The 13621-nt window shown below is 42.3% G+C and overlaps 1 long non-coding RNA gene across 2 annotated transcripts in view; it reads right to left on the bottom strand.

Annotated features, from left to right (window-relative positions):
* The window catches only part of LOC131280548 (uncharacterized), an 84974-nt gene that overhangs the window by 16178 nt on the left and 55175 nt on the right, over nucleotides 1-13621 (bottom strand). The gene's annotated exons all lie outside the window — the stretch shown is intronic.

The following is a 13621-nucleotide window of genomic DNA, read 5'->3' as shown; positions in this document are numbered from 1 at the left end:
ACTGCCACTAATTGTGGATTATACTTTATATTATATTTTAAATTCTCTTCCAGACAAATCTGTAAGCTATGAGAAGACATATAATGGCCTGTTTTGTGAAAGGGAATGTCCTGAAAATGCCCACATATAATACCTATTTTCGCTTCTCCTTCCTCTCAGAACTTTTGGTGGCCACTGCTAACACATAAATGATAAAAGTTATTCCATCATTAGAATCACAATAAGTTTATGGTAGAATAGCAATAAGCCTATGCTGGTGGAGCATTCATTCACCAAGCATGAGGATTCTGGGATGGTGATGCCAACTCTGACTCTAATTAAGATGGCTTAGTTCCCATGGGGCAGATGGATGAGACTATCTTCTTGTAGTTGTACACTCTCCCTGTTCCTTGGAATAGTTGTTGTCCATTATCATCTCCTTGTCAGTTGTCCTTGGTCCTAAGACCTGGAAAGTAGGAGTTGCAACTCTGTTGAGATTTAGGGCTCAAATGGGAAATGGAAAGCCCAGAAGTTTAAGTCTCTTGGAAATAAACCTATCAACTCTAGTCCCAACTGTGGGTTCAAATAAAATTGGCAAAACAGCTTTGTGTAGGGAAATCACAACTGAGTTCCATCTCTGTCACACTGGGGAGCATGAATTCCAAAGGAGAAAAGAGGGCCCACTGGCAAGGAGCCAAACTCCTGAGATGACTGCCCTCCCTGAAGGGTGTGGATGTCTCCAGAGGCCTCAGGAGACCTGCTAATTGAGGGAATATTTACTGTGGGAGTGAATGAGATCCTGTTGAGACAGGATCATAACCTCTAAAATGACCTCCAGGCTAACTTTACTTTTTACTTCAAAAAATTTTTTATGTTTTTTATGTTTCTGTCTTTATTTGATTTTTTAATGCTACAATAAAAATATATAAGGTCCCCATATATACCCCAACCCCCTACTCCCCCCATAACAACAACCTACTCCATCATGAGACATTCATTGCATTTGGTGAATGCATCTCTGAGCACCGCTGCACCTCATGGTCAATGGTCCACACCACAGCCCACACTCTCCCAGAGTCCAACCAGTGGGCCATGGAAGGACATACAATCTACGATAAGTGCCCCTGCAGCACCACCCAGGACAACTCCAAACCCCAAAAATGCCCACACATCACATCTCTTCCTCCCACTCCCTACCCCCAGCAGCCACCATGGTTACTTTCTCCACACCATGCCACATTTTCTTCGATTATTAATCACAATAGTTCATGAACAGAGTATCAGTAAGTCCGCTCTAACCATACTTTATTCCTCCATACTGTGGACCATAGAATGGTTGTGTCCACTCCACATCTATATCAAGAGGTGGCTTAGATTCCACATAGATGCTGGATGCAATTCTCCTGCTTTCAGTTGTAGGCACTCTCGGCTCCCTGGTGTGGTGGTTGACTTCTTCACCTCCATGTTAGCTGAGTGGCGTAAGTCCAATAAACCAGAGTGTAGGAGTTCCAAGTCTGATGAGGCTCAGAGCCTGGCTATCACATGGTCATTCCAGAGATTCAGGTCCCCTGGGTATATATTAAACCCCGCCACCAACTACACTTCTGGTAAAAGTAACAGGAGAGACTTGTGGACAAAGGTCACATCTGAGTCCACCTCCATCACACAGAAACACGATCTCCAAAGTAGAACCAACTGACATGGCATTGAACTCCATCTGCCATGACCATAGAACCCGTGGGTCTCTGCAGCCCTCAGAAAAAGCAATACCTGAGGTTGTATCTACTTTATCTGTCTCTAGGGCTCTGCTCAGGTGTGCATTAGGGCAATCTGTCTGATAACCTCCAGGCTCTTTTTGGAGACTCATAGGCATATAAACTCATTTGCCCTTTCCATTTCCCCCTTTTGTTCAGTTTAAAAAAAAAAAAAGCCTTTTTAACTCCTGGTATTACATGTAGACTGAGATATTCTGCTGGTCCTTGTTGACCCTTTTATTCAAGGTCATTTTCTAGTTACATCATCAGCTGGTACTTGGTAGTAATCCCTCGGCAGCAGGGAGGCTCATCCCTGGGGGTCATGTCCCATGCTGAGGGGGAGGCAATACATTTACATGCTGAGTTTGGCTTTGAGACTGGCCACATTTGAGCAACACGGAGGCTCTCAGGAGGGAACTCTTAGGCACCCTGCAGCTCTAGGCCTTGTTCTTAATTTACGTGCACAGGCTCACAAGCATAGTCATTAGTATCAAGGGCTCATTGTTGGACTGTCCTTTTTTGGTCTTTGCCATTTCACTTGGGGGATTGTTGCTATTCCTTTAGGGACTGTGACAGAGCTCCCCTGGTGAGGAACTCACCACTCCCTCAGTTGCTGTTTTTAATTGTAATCACTATGAAAAGATCCAAACAGTTTTATGTACCCTGGATATATGCCCTGGGGAACTCCCTGCCAACCATGTATCTCCTGTCAATAACATGCCACACCAGTATTCCTCTCCTGCCATTGTTGAACCTCTCTGTGATCCAAAACTTCTTCAAAAATGAAGCCCAGTATATTTCCAGGTTCTATTAATAGTAAAATGGAATATAGTGAAGAGTTTAAAGGTTAGATATAGAATACATATTAATTTGGAAAAATTACAGTAAAAATAAATTGGAGTATCAAAAAATTTAAACAAGCAAAAGCTTTGTTTTTGGTGTTTTCCCTTCCATCACTGCAGTAAGTGCTCCCCTGTATGCAAATTGGCAAGGGAACTTCTTCTGCCTTTTCCTCAGAGTCTATGTCCTTCTTTTTTTCTTTCACCCTAATTATTGAGCTTATCTTCACAAAAGTTTTAGATCACAGTAATTCATATATACAATATACAGTACTCCCACACACCAACTTAAAAACCTTTTTCCTTCCACAGCAATAATCTTTTTACATATTCATCCTATATTTATTTAAACTGATGTACAGATATTGAGACAACAGCTTTCAAACAAGGTAACGTTTGGGTTTACATTGTGGTTTATGTTTTAGACTATACAATTTTCTAAATTTTTAGTTATCTTATGTTTTACATTATGATTTACATTTTACCCGATCAGCCACTATATATTTTTGGTGTAATTTCACATGTCTTATATCCATCCTTACGTACTCCTGTGGAACACATCTATTGCCCACACAGTTACATTGATTCCATCTATTCAATACCTCTCTCCCGCTCCCCTTAGGGCCCACAGTGAAGGTCAATCTTCATTGTTCCAAGGGCCATGTTCAGAGATATTTGCAACAGTGTTGAGGGCTTGACATGCACAACTGCCCTTAATACATTGGGAGCCACCATTTCTCTCGAGAGATACAATTCCCTCTATTTGAGAACATCAGTCCTCCCCAGGATGTGGGTATACCTTCACTCTCATTATATGGGTCTCTATCCAATGATATAACCCCCTATGGCAAAATGAGCACTCACATTCCCTAGGAGCCTGTCCTATGTCGGATTATCCTGTTTAAGCATCCTAAACAGGTTTCACAGCATTATACTCTCAGCCACATACCTGACAATCTCCTATGTTCTTATGTCCCCAACCCTCCCCTCAATTTCTTAGGCAATATTACCAATCCTCCCATCCCTAGCCCCCTTCAAGCCTGCACAGCCCCACGCAAAGGTAAACCTTTCCCCCCATTTTATCCCTTCCTTGTACCTCCAGCTTATCATAGATTTCACCCATGTAAGTGTCAGCTTACATCTTTCCTCTACCAACCCCTCTTCCCCCCATTTCCTTTCAGCTTATCATCCAGTCTTTACCTCTCTGAGGCAGCTTGGTTTACTTCTTTCATATCATTGAGGTCAGGTAGTATTTGTCCTTCAATGCCTGGGTTGCTTCACTCAACATGAGGTTCTCGAGATTCATCCATATTATCACGTGTTTTTGTAGTGTATTCGTTGTTAAAGATGAGTCCATTGTATGTATATACCACATTTTATTTATCCATTCATCTGTTGATGGGCATTTGGGTTGATTCCAACTTCTGGCAATAGTGAACAATGCTGCTATGAACATTGGTATGCATATATTGGTTTGTGTCCTTGTTTTCAGTCCTACTGGGTATATACCCAGCAGTGGAATTGATGGGTCATATGGCAAGTCTATATCTAGTTTTTTTGAGAAACCGCCAAACTGTTCTCCAGAATGGCTGGATCCTTGTGCATTCCCGGGAGCAGTGGATGAGTGTTCCCATTCCTCCATATCCTCTCCAGCACTTGTAGTCTTCTGTTTTTTTCATAGCTGCCAATCTTATGGGAAAATGGTATCTCATTGTAGTTAGATTTTCATTTCTGTAATACCTAGAGATTTGGAGCATTTTTTCATGTGCTTTTTATCCATTTGTATATATTTTTGAAGAAATGTCTCTTTAATCTTTTTCCCATTTTAAAAATGGGTTCTTTGTCTTTCTATTTTCAAGATATAGGAGTTCTTTAAATATGCAGGTTATAAGTCTCCTAATCAGATATATGGTTACCAAAAATTTTCTCCTATTCTGTAGGCCCTCTTTTCACTTTCTTTTTTTTTTTTTTAATTGATTTTGTAAAAATATTACATTAAAGAAATATGAGGTCCCATTCGACCCCACCACCCCCACCGCACCCCTCCCCCCCCAGCAACACTCACTCCCATCATCATGACACTTCCATTGCATTGGTAAGTACATCTCTGGGTATCTCTGCACCTCATGGTCATTGGTCCACATCATGGCCCACACTCTCCCCCATTCCATCCAGTGAGCCCTGGGAGGATTAACAATGTCCAGTGACTGCCCCTGAAGCACCATCCAGGGCAACTCCAAGTCCCAAAGGCGCCTCCACATCTCATCTCTTCCGGCCATTCCCCATACCCATCAGCCACCATGTCCACTTTTCCCACTCCAATGCCACCTTTTCTCTGAGGTCCTTGGATTGGTTGTGTCCGTTGCACCTCTATGTCAAGAGGAGGCTCAGATTTCACATGGTTACTGGATGCAATCCTCCTGCTTTCAGTTGTAGGCACTCTAGGCTCCATGGTGTGGTGGTTGTCCTTCTTCACTTTCTTCACAAACTCCTTTGAGGGGCAGAAGGCTTCAATTTTGAGGAAGTCCCGTTTATCTATTTGTTCTTTTGCTGCTCGTGCTTTCGTTGTGAAGTTCATGAAGCCATTTCCTATTACAAGGTCCAGGAGATGCTTCCCAAAACTGCTTTCCAAAGTCTTTATGGTCTTGGGTCTCATATCTAGGTCTTTGATCCATCTTGAATTGATTTTTGTATAAGGTGTGAGTTGGTAATCCTTTTTCATTCTTTTGCATATGGATATCCAGTTCTCCAGGCACCATTTGTTGAATAGGCCATTCTCTCCAGCTTGAGAGGGTTTGGTAACTTTATCGAATATTATATGACTATACATATGAGGATCTATATTAGAACTCTCAATTCGGTTCCATTGATCTGTGTGTTTCTCCTTGTGCCAATACCATGCTGTTTTCACTACTGTAGCTTTGTAGTATGTTTTGAAGTCAGGTAATGTGATTCTTCCAATTTCGTTTTTCTTTTTCAATATGTCATTGGCAATTCAGGCCCTCTTTCCTTTCCAAATAAATTTCATAGCTAGTTTTTCTAGTTCCTTAAAGAATGCTGTGTTCATTTTTATTGGGATTGCCTTGAATGTGTAGATCAGTTTTCATAGGATAGACATCATAATAATATTTAGTCTTCCTATCCATGAACAGGGAATATTATTCTATTTATTTAGGTCTTCTTTGAATTCCCTGAACAGTCTTGTGTAGTTCTCTGTGTATAAGTTTTTTACATCTTTAGTTAAATTTATTCCTAGGTGTTTGATTTTTTAATTGACTATTGTCAATGGTATTTGTTTCTTGATTTCCTCCTAAGCATGTTCGTTATTGGTGTACAGAAATGCTATGGATGTTTTTCATTGATCTCATAACCTGGGACTTTACTAAACTCATTTATGAGTTCTAGAAGCTTTGTTGTAGACCTCTCAGGGTTTTCTATGTATAGGATCATGTCATCCACAAATAATGAAATTTTGACTTTTTCCTTTCCAATTTTAATGCTTTTTGTATCTGGTTCTTGACTCAGTGCTCAAGCAAGTACTTCTAAAACAATGTAAATAGAAGAGATGATAGTGGGCATCCTTGTCTTGTTCCTATCTTAAAAGGACAGATTTTAGGATTTCACCATTGTAAACGAGTTGGCTGTGGGTTTTTCATATATATTCTTTATCATTTCCAGAAAATTTCCTTGCAGTGTTTTCATCAAGAAAGTGTACTGTATTTTGTCAAATGCTTTTTCTGCATCTATAGATATAATCATGTGATTTTTTCCTTCAATCTGTTTTTATGGTATATTACATTGATTGATTTTCTTATGTTGAACCATCCTTGCATACCTGGAATAAATCCTACTTGGTCACGGTGTATAATTCGTTTAATGTGTTGTTGAATACGGTTAGCAAGTATTTTGTTGAGAATTTTTGCGTCTAGGTTCATTAGAGAAATTGATCTGTAATTTTCCTTTCTTGTAGTGTCTTTGTTTAGCTTAGGTACTAGGGTAATGTTGGCATTATAGAATGAGTTAGGTAATGTTCCTTCTGTTTCAATTTTTTGGAAGAGTTACAGCAAGACTGGGTTAGTTCTTTCTGGAATGTTTTGTAGAATTCACCTGTAAAGCCATATGTCCCTGGACCCTTCTTAGTTGGGAGATTTTTAATGACTGATTCTATCTCTTTACTTGTGATTGGTTTGTTGAGATCGTCAATTTCTTCTTTCATCAATACAGGCTGCTTATTTCTTTCTAGGAATTTGTCCATTTCCTTTGAATTGTCATTTTTGTAGAAATATAGTTTTTCCAAGTATCCTCTTATGATAGTCATAATTTCTGTGGGGTCAGTGGTTATATCTCGTTTCTCATTTCTTATTTTGTGTATTTGCATCTTCTCTCTTTTTTTCTTTGTTGGTCTAAGGGTTTGTCAATTTTATTGATCACAAAGAACCAGCTCTTGGTTTTATTTATCTTTTCAAATGCATTTTATTTTCTATTTCATTTAGTTCTTCTCTTATCTTTTTTTCTTTCTTTCTTTCTTCTTCCTGTGGGGTTACTTTGTTGTTTTTTTTAACTAATTCCTCTAAATGTACCGTTGGTTCTTCAATTTTTGTTTTTTTTTTTTAATGTATGAATTTATGGCTATAAATTTCCCTCTCAGTACTGCTTTTGCTGCGTCCCATAAGTTTTGGTATGTTCTGTTATCATTTTCATTAGTTTCAAGGTACTTAGTAAGTTCTTATGAGATTTCCTCTTTGACCCACTGTTTTTCTAAGAGTGTGCTGTTTAATTTCCATATCTTGGTGTGAAATCTGGGCCTCTGGCTCTTGCAGATTTCCAGCTTCGCTCCACTGTGGTCAGAGACATTATTTTGTATGATTTCAATCTTTCTGAATTTATTGAGCCTTTCTTTGTGGGCTAGCGTATGGTCTATCTTGGAGAATGATCCACATGCACTTGAGAAAAATGTATATACTGCTGTATATGGGTGTAATGATCTGTATATGTCTAATAGGTCCAGCTCCTCTAATATACTGTCCAAATTTTTTCTTTCTTTATTGATTCTCTTTTGAGATATTCTGTCCTAAGGTGATAGTGGTGTATTAAAGTCTCCCATTATGATTTGAGAGGCATCTATTCTTTCACTTAGTTTTACCAGTGTTGGCCTCACATATTTGGAGGCACCCTTGTTAGGAGCATAAATATTTATGATTGTTCGTTCTTCTTGACAGATTGTTCCTTTCACTAATATGTAGTATCCATCTTTGTCTCTCAAAATGTTTCACCTTTCAAGCCTATTTTGTCTGATATTAAGGTGGCAACTCCTGCCTTTTTTTGGTTATTGTTTGCATGTAAGATTGTTTTCCAGCCATTTACTTTAAAACTCCTTGAATTCCTGGGTCTAAGATGTGTTTCTTGTAGACAGCACATACGTGGGTCATATTTCCTTATCCAATCTTCCAGTCTGAATCTTTTGACAGGTGTGTTTAATCCACTGACATTCAGTGTCAGTACTTGCAAGGAACTATATTTATGTTAGCCATATTTTGTTTGGACTTGTGTTTGTCATATTTTGTTGATTTATTTCCGTCTCTTTTTGTCTTTTTTGTTGCTCTTATACCCTCCTCCAACTCTGCCTCTCCTGTTTTTTTCTCTCGTCCTGCACAACTCCCTTTAGTATTTCTTGAAGGACAGAGTTCTTATTGCCATACTCTTTTAATTTCTGTTTATCTGTGAATATTTTGAACTCTCCATCATTTTTGAATGCTAGCTTAGTTGGGTAGAGAATTCTTGGTTGGAAATTTATTGTAGTACCTTGACTATATCATACCACTGCCTTCTTGCCTCCATGGTTTAAGAGGAGAAATCAGCACTTCATCTTATGGAGCCTCCCTTGTATGTGATGGTTCTCTTTTCTCTTGCTGCTTTTAGAATTTTCTCTTTCTCATGAGCATTGGATAATTTGACAAGTATATGTCTTGGTGGGCCTGTTGGGATTTATGGTGTTTGGGGTGCCTTGTGCTTCCTGGACATGTACCATCCATCTCTCTCAGTAGATTTGGGAAGTTTTCAGCCATTATTTCCTCCAACACCCTTTCCAGGCACACTTTGAACTCTTATCCACATAAACTCATTTGCATTTACCCTTTCCGCCTTTTCTTCAATGACTTTTTCAAGTTGAACTACTAGGTGCCTGGTAGCAGCCCCTTCTTGCCAGGGAGCCTCATCCCTGGGAGTCATGTCCCATGCCAGGGGCAACATAGTGCATTTCTATGCTGACATGGCTTAGAGGACACACTTGAGCAACAAGGAGGTTCTCAGGTGATATCCCTTAGGCAGCCTATAATACTAGGATAAGTTTCAATTTCAAAAGTAAAGATTGCTAAGTATAGTCATCAATATCAAGGGTCCATCAATGGTCCATCCTCCTTCAATAGTCACTGTCCCTGTACTTGGGGGATTCTTGCTATCCATTAGGGAATGTGGCAGAGCTCCCCAGGATGGGAATTCTATATTCTATTGTTTATTGTGTCAATCTCCACACACCGTGACAACACCCCATGAATATTTCACCTCATGCAAATGCCTTATACGTATGCCCCAGGTGAACTTCTTCCCATGCATCCCCCAACACTGACACCCCACACCAATGATCCCCCCCTTCCACAGCTGTAACCTGTCTGGGATCCAGAATTTCTTCAAAACGAAGTCAACAAAATAACCAAATACATTTAATAAGAAAATGAAGTAATCAAACTATTAAAACTAAGAAAGTTAAAAAATTTTTTACATTTTGAAATAAAAAATTAAATTTAAAAAATTCCATTATGTCTTTCATCACTATAAGATTTACTGTCCTGTAAGCAAAGTGACATTTTTTCCATTGCTTTCCCCAGTGTATTATTTTTTCTTCTTAAAGAAGTTTTAGGTTATAGTAAAGTCATGTAGAGAATACAGCGCATTCCCATATATCCAACATCCTCTTCCTTTTCCTGTTTCCCCTATTAATTACATTTTACATGTAGATGGTGAATTTCTTACAGATGAGGTACAAATATTGAAGCATTCCTGCTAACAGTGGTCAATGATTCACATTATGCTTACAAGTTGGACCACGCACTTTTTAAAATTTTGATGAATTCTTACACATCCTGACCCATCATTGTAAGATAAAGTAAAAATATTCCAATGCCCCATGTTCCATCTATTGTATTCTTCCTCCCGCTTTCCTCAGGAGTCACGGGAACCACCAAGCTTCACTCCTTGAAGAACAAGATTCATAATTACTTATGGTAACATTGAAGGCTTGACATACTGGCCTGTCCTCACCTATTAGGCTCTGTCTTCTCTCTCTAAAGACTCCCACCCTTCTATTTAAGAACATAGCAGCACTCCCTAGGATGGGAGTCCATCACCTTCCCATTCATTGTGGGTCTCCACACACTGAAACAGCCCACGATGACAGGATGAGCACTCACACACTCCCCACAAGCCTGCCAAGGTGCACCCGCTCCTGCATCGCCCCCTCATCAAACACCCTAAACCAGTACAACTCCACTGCTGCAAAGGCCAAAAGAACATACCTAATGTTCTAGTTTCTACTGCAAAACCCCAGCGATCATCTACTCCCTCCCCCAAAACTCCCCCCAGTTCCATGGACAGTGCAACCCCCCACCCTACCGCCCTCACAGATGACCACCACCCATCCCAATACCATCACTACATCACTGTCATGTCCATCCAGTGCACAACTACACCCGTCTACTTACCACAGATTTTGCCGACATGGACATTGGCTCACAGCCCTTTATGCCATTTCTGAGAGACACTTAAATTAGACACCCTTGTCTGATTCATTCAAAATTGGGAAAGGATTAAAATAAAGTGGATGTTTATTGACAAAACAGCTGTGTTTCATGGACAGGACACTGACCTTGGAGTTTCCACTCCCAGGTGTGAATCCAGCTCTAAGTTATTAATTTGTGAGATGAGGGACGAAACGGGGTCCCTGTTATGGGACGACCGGGGTCCCTGTTGCGGGACGAGTGGGGTCCCGTTGTGGGACGAGTGGGGTCCCTGTTGCGGGACGAGTGGGGTCCTGTTGTGGGACGAGCGGGGTCCCTGTTAAGGGACGAGTGGGGTCCCGTTGTGGGACTGAGGGGTCCCTGGCATGGGGAAGAAAGCCTCGTACAGCCACTAAGGCTTCTCTCGGGGGCTCCGAAGGCGTGGAGGGCGCACGACCCAGGAAGGAGTCGCGGAGACAGGCTGATGGCACAAGTCTGGTCCATTGCGGAAGGGGATGCAGATTTATAGGATTGGGGAGTGGTGTGGTGGGTTCTGATTGGCTAGGGCAAATGCTGTTTCCATATAAGGCAATGTTCTGGCATTGGGCTAGTGATTGGCCAGTAGAGTATGTGCTAACTCTTGATAGGCTGACACTGTTACTAAGCTGATAGGTGGTTGTAAGCTGTTGCTGGGCAAACAGCGTACTAAGAGATTAGGTTTAAGGGAGGGGGAGGGGAAGTGAGAGCTGGGCTAGGCAGGAGATAGGAAGGGGGAGGGCAGTGCCGGCTAGCCGTTAGCAGCAAAGGCCTAGTCAGGTGTGGTCACCTTGTCTAGGCCCAGTGGGCAGAGGCGGTGTCACCTCTTGCCGCACTGTTTGCCACTGAGGCAAGCCGGGTGCCCCTCCTCCCACATCTCCCCCTTTGTTTTTAATATACCGGGGCTCTCAATGTTGGGGGGGGAGGAGCAGAGGTGAAGGCAAGGGTGGAGGTGCTCAGGCATGCGCTCCTGAGAGTTTTATTGGTGCCTCTTGATCATAGCGGGTCGGTATAATCCCCCGACATGGAAGGAGAAAGCCATCCAGCGATTCTCCCAGACCGCCGTGGATCGTATGAGGTCGCCAAGGTTCAGGAGCAGCAATGCAGAGTGAAAAGATAGGGGTGAGAAGAGAGGAGGGGGGGGCGCCAGGTTATGGAGTGAGGCGGCGGAGGTTCTTGGGGCCCTTACCCTCGGAGCGGTGCAGTGGTGGGGTTGCTTTGGCCCCACGTTGTGCTGTGGTGGGGTTGCTTTGGCCCCACGTTGGGCGCCAGTGTGCGGGGGAATCTCTTCCTGACGGGGGCAGCTGGAGGGGTCAGGAGAGCCGCACTTCAGCGGGGTTCGAGGTCGCGGCAGACAACCTCGGGGGCTCTCAGGTGTGGAGGACGCACGGCGGGGGGAAGGAAGGAGCCGCGGAGACCAGGTCTGTGCGCAAGTCCGATTTATTGAAGAAGTACAGTGGGTTATATAGGAGGTGAGGAGGGTGGGGGAGGTGAACGGGTCGGTAGGGGATTGGCGGAAGCATGGGCGGACTTGTGGTTGGCTGCTGTAAGCAGTTACTAGGGACGGGGGCAGATATCAGGTTAGCTCTGGACGGTTGGCGAAGGAAGTGGGTAGCAATCAGAGGCGGGAGTCTGCTATCTGAGCTACTAGGGCAACTGTCTGAGGAGATAGGCCAACAGTGAGATGTCAGGCAAGACATTGAACTTTTTAAAAAAAAAGACTTACTTATTTATTAATTCCTACCCCCCCCTTTTGACGTGTTTTTGGCTATGTGTTCTCTGTTTCTATTTGCTGCGCAACTTTTCTATATTTGCTTGTCTCCCTTTGTTGTGTCATCTTGCTGTGTCAGCTCTCCACGATGTGCAGGGAAACCTCCCTTACCAAGGAGGCCCAGGACATGAACCCAGGGTCCCCCATATGGCAGGTGGGAGCCCAACTGATTGAGCCACAGCTCCTTCCCTGCAATGCACTTTTTTTTAAAAACTGATTTATTGAAATACATCACCCACACACAAACACACATGAACAGTAAGTGTATTGTAATAGTTGTGAAAGAAAGGAATAAACATATATAACATCAGACAGGACTTCCATGACTCACCTACCACCAATAACATATTCTTGTCAAACCTTTTAAACTAATGATTCAAGAGCATAGTCAAAATATTACTATTAACCAAAGTGTTTTCCCCCAAGCCTCCCTATTATTATCTTCATATCATATATATATGAACATACATAAACAATCTGAGGAACATGGAGGCTCTCAGAGGTAACTCTTAGGCACCCTGCAGTTCTATGCCCAGTTGAAACTTCATGCACACAGGCTCATTATCATAGTCCTCAGTATCAAGGGCCCATCATTGGGCCATCCTTCCTCACTAGTGTTTGCCCACTTAGGTCCTACAGTTATGACAGATGGCTCTGGAGTTCACTGCCTTGCCAGTGGGCCCTACTCTGGAACTTGTGATGGAGTTGGACTCAGATGTGATCTCGCTACATATCCCTCTTCTGTCACTTTTACTGAACCTGAGGTTGGTGCTGGGATAGGTGTATGCTCAGGAGACTTGAATTTCTGGGCTGTCCGTGTGCCAGCTGGGCCCAGAACCTAAGTAGAATTGCAATACCTACTCTCTGGTTCGTTGGACTTACCCAGGTTAATTAACAGGGAGGTGAGGATGGTCAAACACCACACCAGGGAATTGAGAAAGTCTTCAACTGCAAGCAGGAGAATCCCATCCATTGGTCACGGGGGATCTAAGCCCCATCTCGATTTATAGGTGGAATGGACATCGCCATCCCAGAGTCCTCAGGATGGAGGAATAAAATATGAATTAGGATGGACTTACTGGTATTCTACTATAAAATTATTGTGACTCTAGCAATGGAAGAAACTATGTCATTGATGTGGAGACGGTGGACATGGGAGTTGCTGAAGGCAGGAAGAGGGAAAAAGACGTGTGATGGGGGGACATTTTCAGGACTTGGATGTGTCTTGAATGAAACTGCATGAACAGATGCGGGACATTATATATCCTGTCATAACCCAATGAATGGATGGAGAGACAGTGTAAACTACAATGTAAACGATAATCCATGCTGTGTAGCAGCGCTTGAACATGTATTCATCAAATGCAATGAATATGCCACACTGATGAAAGACGTTGTTGATATGGGAGGAGTTGGGGGGTAGGTAGTGGGGTATATGGGAACCTCTTCTATTCTTTAATGTAACATTTT

This window comes from Dasypus novemcinctus, chromosome 12, assembly GCF_030445035.2.
Source record: "Dasypus novemcinctus isolate mDasNov1 chromosome 12, mDasNov1.1.hap2, whole genome shotgun sequence".
Taxonomy (NCBI): Eukaryota; Metazoa; Chordata; class Mammalia; order Cingulata; family Dasypodidae; genus Dasypus; species Dasypus novemcinctus.
Note: the sequence above shows the minus strand (reverse complement) of the source record. Positions and strands in the feature narration are given on the sequence as shown.